At 38.0% G+C, this 12918-nt stretch overlaps 1 protein-coding gene across 2 annotated transcripts in view; it reads right to left on the bottom strand.

Annotated features, from left to right (window-relative positions):
- SLC6A15 (solute carrier family 6 member 15) overlaps positions 1–7616 on the bottom strand; it is a 74097-nt gene extending 66481 nt beyond the window's left edge. The window contains exon 1 of one of the 2 annotated variants that reach the window (XM_055236921.2): positions 7330–7616. The gene's annotated coding sequence lies outside the window, so the exon portion shown is untranslated. The remainder of the gene's footprint in view (positions 1–7329) is intronic. The other variant, XM_055236920.2, reaches the window with a different exon arrangement.
- Between the last annotated feature and the right edge of the window lie 5302 nt (positions 7617–12918).

Raw genomic sequence — 12918 nt, forward strand, 5'->3', positions numbered from 1 at the left:
TTCCTAATGAATATAGACACAAAATTCCTTTACACAGTGTTAGAAAACAGAATTCAGCGATGTATAAAAAGAATTATATTCCATGATCAAGTAGGGTTTATCTTAAGTATTCAAGGTTGGTTCAATATTCAAAAATCAATATGTAATATACAATAATAACAGGCTAAAGGAAAAATCACATGACTATATCTACTGATGCAGAAAAGACAAAATTCAATGTCCATTTATGATCAAAAATGTCAAAAGTTAGGAATAGAAGGAAACTTTCTCAACTTGATCAACAGCATCTACAAAAAATTTACAGTTGACAGTATATTTACTGGTGAAACACTAAATGCTTTTCCTTCAGGGTAAGAAACAAGATAAAAACATTTACTCTCACACTCTTATTCAACACAGTATTGGAATTTCTAAGGAGTGGCATAAGGCAAGAAAAAGGAAATACAGTCAGCCCTTACTGTCCAAGGGACATTGTTCAAAGACCTCTCACAAATACCAAAATCCTCAGATGCTCAAGTCCCACATTCATCTGTGGGTCCTGCATCCCACAAGTACTGTATTCATATCTGCATTTGGTTGAATCTGTGGATGCAGAACCTAAGGATACAGAAGGCTACCCGTATAAGTCACATAAATCAAGAAATAAGAACAGCCAAGTTACAAAAGAGTTGCATCACATAAGGATTCCCTGTGTTGGCCTTTTTTTAACTATAACCACTTAGCTCCAGTCTTCAGGCTCTTCTTAGCTCCTGGCAACCTCTAATCTGTTCTCCATATTTATTTTTTGGTCATTTCAAGAATGTTATATGAAGGTAATAATACAGTATTCAATTTTTTGGTAGACATTCTGAATGTCTATATTATAAATTCTAATGAATCTACAAAAATACCTTTTAGAGTAATAGTCCAAAAAAGTCACAGAATACACAGGAAACATACACAAATCATTTATAGTTCCATATGTTACCAATAGACCAGTGAACACAGAAATTAAAAATGCAACAGCATTTACAATCATTAAACCGACATAATTACATGAAAATGTAACAAAACCTGGATGGTACATTTTTGCTGAAAACTACCAAGTGCTGATAAAGTAAATGAAAGAAGATCTAAATGTATGGGAAGACATGCCATGTTCATGGATTAGAAAGCTCAACATAGGAAATATGTCAAATTTCCCTAAATTGATATATTGTTAAATGAATTCCTATCAAAATATCAGTGACATTTTTCTACAAAGAAGATTATTTCAAAATTTATATGAACAGGCAAAAAATTAGAGGAGCTACAACAATTGTAAACAGAAGAATGAAGTGGGAGGAATGATTCTACCTAATTTCGTGACTTATTATATAGCTACAGTAATGAAGTCTATGTGAGGTTGGTGAAAGGATAGACAAAAATGAATGTAATGGAAGAGGCTACCCAGAAAGAAGTGCACACAATATGCCCAACTAATTTTTGATAAAAGTACCAAAGCAATTTCAATGGAGAAAAAAATAGCTCTTTCAACAAATCGTTCTGGAAATAATTGGACATCCCCAGGCAAAACTACAACCCTGAACCTAAAGCTCATATCTTATACAAAAATTAATTCAAAATGAATCACAAACTTAAGTGGAAAATATAAAACTTAAAGAAACAAATCATCAGATTAAATCTTTGAGATCTGGGGTTAACCAAAGTGCTCTTAGACATGACAAAAGCAGGATTCAGAAACACAAAAATTGATAAACTGGGCCTCAAAATTTGAAACTTTTGCTCTGTGAAAGAACCTATTAAGAGGATGAAAAAAAAAGCTTAAAAATGGGAGAATATATTTGAAGGTCACAAAGGACTGGTGTTTACAATGTATAAAGAACTCTTAAAACTCGACCGTTGCCAGGCGCAGTGGCTCATGCCTGTAATCCCAGCACTTTGGGAGGCCCAGATGGGTGGATCACGAGGTCAGGAGATTGAGACCATCCTGGCTAACACGGTGAAACCCCGTCTATACTAAAAATACAAAAATTAGCCAGGCATGTTGGCGGGTACCTGTAGTCCCAGCTACTTGGGAGGCTGAGGCAGGAGAATGGTGTGAACCTGGGAGGCGGAGCTTGCAGTGAGCTGAAATGGTGCCACTGCACTCCAGCCTGGGCGACAGAAGGAGACTCCATCTCGAAAAAAACAAAAAACAAACAACAAAAAAACTCGACCATTATAAATAAAATAAGAAAACACGTAGAGACATGTCATTGAATATTATATATGAATGACAAATAAGCACATGAAATGAGGCTCGATATTATTAGCCATTAGGTAAATGCAAATTTAAAATACAATAAGATGTTGCTATATACCTATTAGAATGGCCAAAATATAGTGACAACCAAATTCTGGCAAGGATGCAGAGAAAATGGATCATTTATTCATTACTGGTGAGAATGTAAAATTGTACAAACACTCTGGAAAACAGTTTGACTGTTCATTTAAAAACTAAACACACTGCTACCACATAACCGAGCAAGTGTTCTCATTTATCCCAGATAAATGAAAATTTATGTTCCAGAAAAGCCTATGCAGGAATGTCCATAGCAGTTTTATTTACATTAAGCCTAAACTAGAAATAATCCAGATGTCATTCAATGGGTAAATAGTTATAAATTCTGGCACATCCATACCATTAAGTACTACTCAGCAAAAACTACCAATATACGTAACTTAGATGAATCTACAGAAAATTATGCTGAGTGAAAAAACATCAATTGAAATACATTGAATACTGTATGATTACATTTATATAATATTCTTACAATGACCAAAAAATAAATATGGAGAACAGAGTAGAGGTTGCCAGGAGTTAAGGAGAGGTTGGGGACTGGAGTGAAGTGGTTGTGGTTATAAAAGGCCATTATGTAATGGAACTCTTTTGTAACTTAACTGTATCAATGTCAGTATTCTGATTAGGAAGGTTTAATATAGTTATCACAAAATGTTATATTTGCAGGAAATTTGTCAAGAGCTCACAAGAACTCTCTGTGTTATTTCTTAACAACTACATGGGACTCAACACCCATCTCAAAATTAAGACTTTTTTTATACCCTAAAATTATGCCTTTTTTGCTAGTATAATTGGTTAACTTTATTGAATCAAGTACTAAATATGCTTCTCCAATATAATTTTATTACTAGAACTCTTGAAAGAGGAAGCTTTCTTGTAAATTCAGAAACAACAACAAAAATCAGGGGGTCGTCAAAATACTCATTGACTTTTGTACCTTACTAATTCCATGGCATCTGATGAATGAATAAGACTCTACTAAAGGCATTTATTTGCCTCTGTGTTCACTTTAAAATATTTTATATATTTATATTTTGAATACAAAATACTATAATATGATATTATAAGGGCAAAGAGTAAAGAAATATATACATATATATATATATATATATCTTCCTACCCTTTCTCCCTAGAATATACTGTACCATCTGTATCTCCCAATAAGTAATCAAAATCTTCAATAAATATTTTCTGTATATTCAAGCATATATATATGTGTGTACACACTTAAACACTCTCTATATATTCAAGCTAATATGTGTTTTCTCCCCACCAGCTCCCAATCTGCTTCTTTTTACGCAACTATTACTATGTGCATAATTCTACCTCTTAGGTTTTCACTCAAATAAATTCTTCAAAACTTTTGATCTCAATGTAATAGCTTCATTTAAAAAAACTTCTGTATGATATTCCTTGGTATAGGTATACCATATATTTAGATCATCGCTGATAATTTGCCACTACAATGTTCCAACAGATTACTTTGTATATCTTGCATCTCCATATCTGTAGAATAAATTCCTAGAACTGGAACAGCTCAGTCAAAAGGTACAAGCTTTTATAATTTTGATAAATATTACCAAATAGCCCTTTATAAAAATTGTGTCCATTTGCACTATCACCAGCAATGCATGAGAGTGCCTGCTTTCTTCTACCATCTTCTATATAACAAATAATCTCTTTGATCTTTGCCAATCTGATAGGTGAAAAAGTTCCCAAAGTATGCATTCTATTTAAAAATAAAAATCAATTAATCTTATGTGAAAAGATACCTTAGCACATTAATCACAAGGAAATAAAGTGATCTTCAAGGCTGAACACAACTTACGACTCTGCCCTGTGTCCAGTGATACTATACATTTAAAATTGCCCTATATCCCAGTTTATTTTTAGGGCTTGTTGTTCACAGAAAAAGAGATGATAATTACTGGTCAAAGTTAATATTTAAGCAGATAAATACATCAAAAATTGTTTAGTAAAGACGGCCAGAAGAGTGGTGTGATAAGCAAAGTGGAAATAAATCTAATGATTTCTGCTATGTAACCTTGAATGTTGTTCATGCATCCAACTATACTTGTGGATTTTTATTAATACTATCTGCTGAGAAACCATTTCAAAATCTACTCTGCATAGCTGCATAAGAATATACTGATATATCCTATCATGCATATGTATGTAGTAATAAAGAATTAACATACTCTTCCACAAGGTGAGAGGTCCATTGAGAAGTGAAAGAAAAGTTTTTAGGAGCTTTTGATAGCCACCAAGCTCTCTTTTGGGTCTGCTATTCTAAGTCAATGATTCAATTGCCTAGATGATATAATCCCAGAGTTAAAAGGAATGCGAATATCTTACCTATTCATACACAAATTATATTTTATGACAGGAGAAGCATATTTACAATTTCAACTATGATCACTGGGTAAGGTAATAACTATGAATATGGACTTTAGAGTTTAGTAACTATTCTGACTTATTTTAAATGTTTCAGTAGATGACAAGGAAGGCATCTCATCTGATTATTGGTATCTCTCATAACTGTTATCCAGTTTTAAGATTCTGCATTATTTCATATTTATTGAGTGATAGAGTACTGATCTCCTAGGAACATATAAAAATACCTTTCTTTATTCGATTAAAATACTACATCTTGAGTTAACTAGAATTATAAAATAATTTTTCAATCAAGTATATAATGTGCAATCAGAAAAAAAGAAAAGCTTATCAACAGTAAAAGATTATCTTTCTTTAAAAATCCTATTAATTCCTGTCACCCTAAAAAAAAGAAAAAAAAACTGAAAGCTTTATTTAGAGAAAAATGGTTAATAAATTCAATTTTAAATTTGTTGGGATATGTTTTACTACAACAAATACACATGGATCATTGATGATTCCATAGAAAAGGCAACAACACATAAAAATAAAATCGCCTGATTTTGATGGTCAAATATCTTGAATTTAATATGAGAGAAAAAATACATACTGTTGGTTAGTCCAAACTGCACCATGTTGTAAGCTCCCTGCTATTTTGCAGACCTTGATCAAAGCGAAACATTTCACAGGGGTTCGAGCTGTGAGAAACATCCCGTCTAACCAACTGACCACGAGTTGGACAAAGGCCCAACTAAAGAGACATCCCTATCATATCTTGCTGGACAAAGGTCCAAGGAACACCCTGAACACCAGAACGACATCCCGCCGGAACAAGAGCCAGAACCGCCTCTTCATGGAAGCAGCTTAATATCCCGCGGAGCAGCAAGCCATACTGCTCAGACCCCTTCTGCCCATGCCTATAAATTGCCCCAGCCTGAAAGCGGCAGCGGGCTCCTGCATTAGGCTGATGCCCCACTTCTGTAGGTTTTATGCTGGACAGAAAGCCTGAATTTGCTGTTGAGCCGCCCTCTTTCTGTGTGTGCGTGCGTGCGTGTGTGTGTTTCTTTAACCCTTAACCCTCACCTTCCCTTCAAAACCTAACACTGTTCAAAGAAAATTTAGTCCATCATTAAGTATTTATTAAACACGTACAAGTCAAGCCCAGTAATAGGTGCCTAAGACATAAATAAGTCTGTATTTCAACAATGATCTCGCAGAAATAAGGTTGGGTGAATGGCTTGATGGGGCTGTGTCTGCAAATAACAATTTCTCAAAACAACCACTTTGTTGCTAGTATTGCGGAAAAGCAATCAGGCATTGACAGTTAGAAAACAGCTTTTACAGCATGGGCGATGAGGAGCCCCAAAGCAGCATATAAAGCAAATCCTTCATTTCTCCCATACGTCTTAAGTAGTGAACCGCAAGGATGGTGCAGACTAAGATTGCGTCCACCTTTAAGATCTGGAGGGGAAAATGGCAAGACCAGAAGAAACGGTCGCAGGCTCATTTGCATAAGCACCCAAACACTGCTTACGTCACTGCGCCGGAGTCCAGACCCCGCCCCGTCTTACTCCAGCCTTTCCCAGCTAGGGAGGAGGGTCGAAAGGGAAAGCGGGACCCCGGAGAGCGCGAGCCTGGGGGCTTTGCTTCCTAAAACGCACATCAAAGGCTGCTTCTCAGCTCAGGAAAAATAATTCCCGTTCCCGCAGCCTGTGCCACTGGGTGGGTCATGCCTGTCCCCGAACGCCTCGGGCGTCTTGATTCATTCTTATGTATCAGGCTGGTGCGCTACATTAGAGTGCAAGGTTTTCCCTGTACTCAACACCGTCTTCTTCCCAGTCACACACAGACCAGCCTAGTGAAAGAAAAGTAGAAACGATCTGGGTTTCTAACTGCTTCCCATCTTCTTACAATCCCAACAGCACCACCCTCACCGCCACACTCTCAAAATCCAGGATGCGCAGAAACACAGGAGCCGTGATTTCTCCAGCAGCCACGTGCCTTTCGTACGTCGAAAGGCCCCCTTTCCGGCCATTTATCACAGGATACCTCAAGCAAAAGGGAACTGTGGTCACGTGAAAACACTCTGTCCTCGGTACTCGCCTTCTGCCTTTGCTAAAGCGAACGCAAGCGAATGAGGAATAAAGCTCTCTGCTCTCCCCGCCCCATCGCCCACCTGCACGAGGTTTAGCTTCCAATTCACCTCGCCTCTCTCTCTGCCCCGACCCTCCCAACTTTCCTCTTGGACTTTCCCGTGTTGGACCCCACCCTTCAACCAACCCCGACTTGACTTGGAAACGAGTGGGTCTCTGGGGATGCTGTGGGCAATTTCCACGACGGGAAGAAAGGACGGCGGCACGTTTCAACCCATGTGCTTCCCCTTACATGTGCAGCCTGTCGCCCCCCACCCTGATTGTACAGAGATGCAGAGTTAGAATGTTGCCCGCCCAGCCCAGCTTCTCCCTCCCAAGGCTTTTGAGCTGCTCTCCCTCCTCCCACCCCAAGAAGCAGCGAGTCTTCCCAGCATCCATCCATCAATTCGTTCCCGGTGCTGGTGCTCAGGCTCCTGGGTGGCTAATGGCGAGCCCCACCTCAACCCCAGTTGTGCTCTTAGCGTAGGCGCTTGCCATTACCGTCAGTGTGTCTTGACCAAGCGCCTCTTGCTGCTTCCACGTCCCGGCAGGAACAGCAGCAGTCGCGAAAGGGTAGGGTCCAGGTGGCTGCGACGGAGGCCGAAGAGGAGCTGTTTGCAGAGAAGCAGCTTCTTGCCTAGGTTGGGACCCGGAGCTGGGTTTTGGGGGTCGCTGCCCTGCAGGCTGGCAAGGAGAGACTCGTGAGCGCCTGTGTGTCTGCCAGAGAAACAGCACGGGATACAGGCGCGCGGGTGCGGGTGCGCGGGTACATGCGTATGTGTGTGCGCGCGCGCGCGTGTGTATGTGTGAGGGTGTGACGGAGGCGCCCACGTGCCCGGCCCGCCCATGTTACGGCCGCCTACCGGCTGCAGAGGAGAAGGGTAGGCTGTGGGCGGCGGCGGGGCGCGGAGGGGTAGCCAGGAGCGCAGGCTGGGCTCCGCACCTCCCTGCCCCAAAACCCACTGATGCAGCGGCCACTGCGGCTGCCCAGCGGCGTCTTCGCAGAGCCCGGGGCTGTGTCCACCCCATGCAGGATGCAACTGAGGAAGCCCGCTCCAAAGCAAAACAAAACAAAACAAATTCCTCCAGCCATCCCGTCTTTCTCCAACCCACTCAAGCGAAAGAATGGACACCAGTTACCCGCCGCTGACTTTTGTCTCAGTGAGAATAATAATAGGCATGGTGCTACCTGGCACCACCTGAATATTCTCCAAGAGTCAGTAATGGGACTAGAAAAAATGGGTGACCCAAAGAACATTTTTCCCTACCTATCTCCCCAAGCCGGCCATTTACACCTTTTGCGAAAGAAAAAGCCTCTGGGCATTGGCTTCTCCGTCAGGCAATGGCCTCATAGCGCTCAGTGATTCTCGCCAGGTTATGAAAGGCCGTTTTAGAAAGCTGGTCCTCACCCACCCTGTGTTGGTGCCTCAGCAGCTGACAAGATGAAGCCTGACTTACCTCTGCTGACAATCAAGGCATGCTGGTAATTAAGCCACGTGGAGAATTCCTAAAATATACACCTCTGAACACAAAGCTTAGCCTCCTTTTGAAAATGGCTGAACCGTCCCCTAAACAGTGCATATGGTCTAGGGATGAAATTTTCCGTCCTTGAAACGTTCAAAATTTGAAAGAAATGCAAAATGAACCTAGAATGTAGGTAGAAAGGTTCAGTAACTTAGCAAAGTACATTTTTCACTTCCAGATTATTCATATTACTCTTAAAAAATACTTTTGTGCACTTTTAGGCCTTTTAACAATCCCTTAGATTTTTACGGTTCGTATCCAATTAAGATTGAATTACATTAAAAAGGCCATTGCAAACAGGTTTTTCATACAGTGAAAAATCTCTTGGAAAGAAATCACAAGACCTAAATTTCAGGTCAGAACATTGCTACTAATCCTTAGCTTTTAAAACAGCCAAGAGAGCTTTTTCTCAGCCTCTCTTCCAATCCCAACTTAGAAAAATTAAAAGTTAAGAAATTAAATTAGATTTGATTCCCTGATACCCCTCCCCTGCCATGAGTAAATAAATGCTCTTTGATAGATGCACCACGGGAAAAAATAAAAGCAGTCAAAATAAACCTTTTATAGGACTTTTTTTTTGCTTTTTACTTCACATTTTGGTGACAGGCAAATATTTAATGTTGATATATAAAGAAACTGAAATACAGTACCAACATTATCAATAACAACTGCGAAAATTTTAAGAAAATAAGGAGAGCTGTGTCCACCATGATCAGGATTAGGATTATCTGTGGGAAACAAAGTTATCTGTATGCTGGCAGAAATCATTTAAGGTAGTACCAAGAAGTATGAAAATTATTTCTCTCCCATGCTTTTTCACTAATGTCTGATACCTAATTCCAATACATATGCATAGGTCACAAAATATTTGTAGAGCAATGCCCTCCGTAATGACTGATACTAATTTATGTCTCAATGCCAATGAAGAGAAGTAGGAGAAAGCAACTATTGTTTTAAGCTTCCCACTAAGTACCTGGGGCTTAATAATATCTTATTTAATCCTCTCAAATAATTAATGAAGTGATTTTTCCTAATTTAGAGATTAGAGAGAGGTGATACTCAAAAAAAAATTGCAAGAAGTCAGACAACTTGTTCAATGACAGAATGGAGAAATAAATTCAGATCTGCTGGCCTCAAACTTCATGTGCTTTTATATTATCTTGTAACCCTTTAATAAATTATGTATTTTTAACAGGAGGAAAGAGTGGAATCTCAACGTAAGTGGTAGGCAACTTTGAAAACAATAAATAGATGAAGAATGGAGAGACCCCAAAAGCAGAGTCTGGGAACTCCAGCCAAAGGTAAAATGTATCCATTTTTAAAATTTAACAACAATGAGTCTTCAAAGATTTAAAATTCAATTGCTAATATCTTTTAGGCTGATGATTACAGAGTTCTTTCTCTGTCACCGTAGGGCAAAATAGCCAACATGGTATTGGTGTGGGAGGAAGAGGCAGCACACAGAAAGGAAAAAAACAGAACTTGGAAGAATTAACTACAAGTTAAGGGAGACTAGTGCTTCCAGCCACACTGTGTTTAATAATATTAACAAAGATTGATTAATGTTAATTATGTGTCTTTGCAATGTACAGAATAATTTCTATATTTTATGAATATATACTTCTTAATTTTTACACCAAGCCTGTGATGTAGGTCTAGTTATTATGAAACATTGCCAAAGAAAAAACTGAACCTTTGATTGTCCAAGGTCATACCGTCAAAAGGCATCTGTTAGATACTGTAAACATAAAAACCTGCCACTATCTAAATCACTTTCTGAAGTTGACACCTACTTTTAAGCAATTAACATTACACTTATTATTTTTAAAATATGATAAAAGATCACATGAAGGAAAAGAGTATTCTCTTTGACTAGAGGAGAGAAGGAATCTGACTCACCAAGCCTTTCTACCTTATTTCTTAAACCAAATCCTTTAGAATAACAATTTATGTAAAAATTTCCAACGATGTAGCACTAGAGTTCAGAAAAATAATTCAAACATTTACTAAAAGATGATTTTAAAGCTACAATACTAAAGAAAAACATTGAAATCAATTCACATCCTAAGATTACATTAATTCATTTGCTTAGATTGCTCTATGGGCAGTAGAGTATATTGTGAGGATATTTTTTTGCATTTTAATAAAACTTTTTATTCTAATGTCCTCCATGCCAAATGTCGTTTGATATATGGTCTCCAAATTTTTATGAAAACAAAGTCTACACAAGCCCAAAATATCCACTGAATATTCTGTTCTGTTCATACTACTGATGAAGAACTGAGTGGTAGATGCAAGGAAAGTAGGTTCTCTGATTTCTCAATGGGTAGAGGATGGGTTAACTGAATTGGCAAATGTCAAAGTAATCAAATCAATTTTTTAAGTAATTGACTAAGATAGTAAAGCAATCAAGACAATGTAGAAAATGATTGAATTTTACTGTTTCTGCACTTTGAAGATAAAGCCTAAGTGGCCCTGGCGAGTAAAAATACCAACACAAGCTGTCATTTTTTTTGACAGAGAAATGCACCCCCTACCTCTGTGAACTGATTATAACCGCTAAGTTTTTAAGTTGCCCTTTTATTATAATGTGTAATGTAATAGCAGACTATGTCTCTAAAACATTTTATGTGTGCCAGGTACTACGCTCAGCATTAGTCTATATAGCTACTTAAATATCCAAAACCAAAATATTTAATGGTATTTGTTTTGTATAAAGTATATGAGCTGCCTTTTATTTGCTGCACAATCTCATTGATACATGCAGATTCTATAGGCTCCATGATTTTTATACTTACTTCTAAAATATAATTTGAATGCAAAAGTGATACTTGCTCATTGAATACATTTCAATCTATGAACTTGTACATGGTGAAAAGTTAAGACCCCTGTGTTTATGTTCCCCTGACTTTGAGGCGGGTCCCGGGAAAGAGGGTAGAGTTAGGTTTTAAATAGAGTGATAAGGGTAGGTCTCATTGAGATTTTATTGGTGCAAAGACATGAAGGATTTGCAGGAGATAGCCTTGTAGATATTAGGAGATGGGAGTAAGTTCCAGGTAGAGGTCAGTGAAAAAGGTCTTTTCAGTCAGTTTAAAAAGATTGTATGATCAGTGAATAGACCCTAAAAAAAGAATTTAACTGGCATGTTTGAGGAAGAGAAAGGAGACCCAGATATTGCAAATATGTCTTACTCCATAGAGACAAGCTTATAGTTTTTACAATTTAATTTATTTTATAAAATTCATATTCATAGATTTTCTGTTATTGAATAATGCTTGCATCCCTGGAATAAATACTACTTGATTATGAGATACTATTCTTCTCTATATAAATTGATGGACTCAATTTTTTCATATTTTTATAGAGTTTTTCATCTATATACATAAATGTAATTGATAAGTGATTTATATTCTCCTTATAAGGTTATTCTAGCACTGTAAAATGAGATCTAAAGCTTACACTTCTAGTCTCTCAAATACCCCTTTATGATATAGACATTGTTTCTTACTCACCTGAGAAATCAAGGAAAGTAAGAAAGTGGTAAGATAAAGATGTTTTATTTATGCTTTTTTCTTTTTTTTTGAGACAGGGTCTGGCTCTGTCATCCAGACTGGAATGCAGTGTTGCAATCACAGCTCACTGCAGCCTCAACCTCCCAGGCTCAAGTGAACCTCCCACCCCAGCTTCCCAGGTAGCTGAGACTACAGGTGCATGCCACCATGCCCAGTTAATTTTTTTGTATTTATTTATTTATTATTATTATTATTATTTGAGACAGAGTCTCATTCTGTCAGCCAGGCCGGAGTGCAGTGGCGCTATCTCAGCTCACTGTAACCTTAGCCTCTCCGGTTCACCCGATTCTCCTGTCTCAGCCTCCCGAGTAGCTGGGATTACACCCCGTCACGCCCTGCTAATTTTTTGTATTTTTAGTAGAGACGGTGTTTCACTATATTGCCCAGACCAGTCTCGAACTCCTGACCTTGTGATCTGCCCGCCTCGGCCTCCCAAAGTGCTGGGATTACAGGCGTGAGCCACCGGGCCCAGCCTAATATTTATTTTTGTAGAGACAGGGTCTCACCATGTTGCCCAGATTGGTCTTCAACTCCTGTGCTCAAGCAATCCTTCTACCTTGACCTCTAAATATGCCAAGATTACACTTGTGAACCACGGTACCCAGCAATATGTTTTATTATTTATTCAGTTTTTCTGTTGGTCTATTCAAGTTAACTAGTTCTTCTTGAGTAAATGAGTAAATGTTGGCAATTCATTTCTTATACGATGTTCATCTCACCTAATTTTTAAAAGTGCTTCAATAATTTTTGTACTATTTTCTTTTGAATTTTAAATCCTAGATTACATTTACAGATATATGAACTTCTCCATATGGTTTGTTTCAACCTTTTCTTCATTTCTCTTTTAATCTGTTAAATGCTAAACATTGTCTATTAGTCTTTTCAAAGAAACTACTATTGATATTATTGGTGTTGTAATTTTTTATTTTCTGTAAATTTCTTTTCTTGTGTTATTTATATATTTCTTCTACTTTCTTTGAGTTCAGTCTTTTCC

Source organism: Symphalangus syndactylus, chromosome 13, assembly GCF_028878055.3.
Source record: "Symphalangus syndactylus isolate Jambi chromosome 13, NHGRI_mSymSyn1-v2.1_pri, whole genome shotgun sequence".
NCBI lineage: Eukaryota > Metazoa > Chordata > Mammalia > Primates > Hylobatidae > Symphalangus > Symphalangus syndactylus.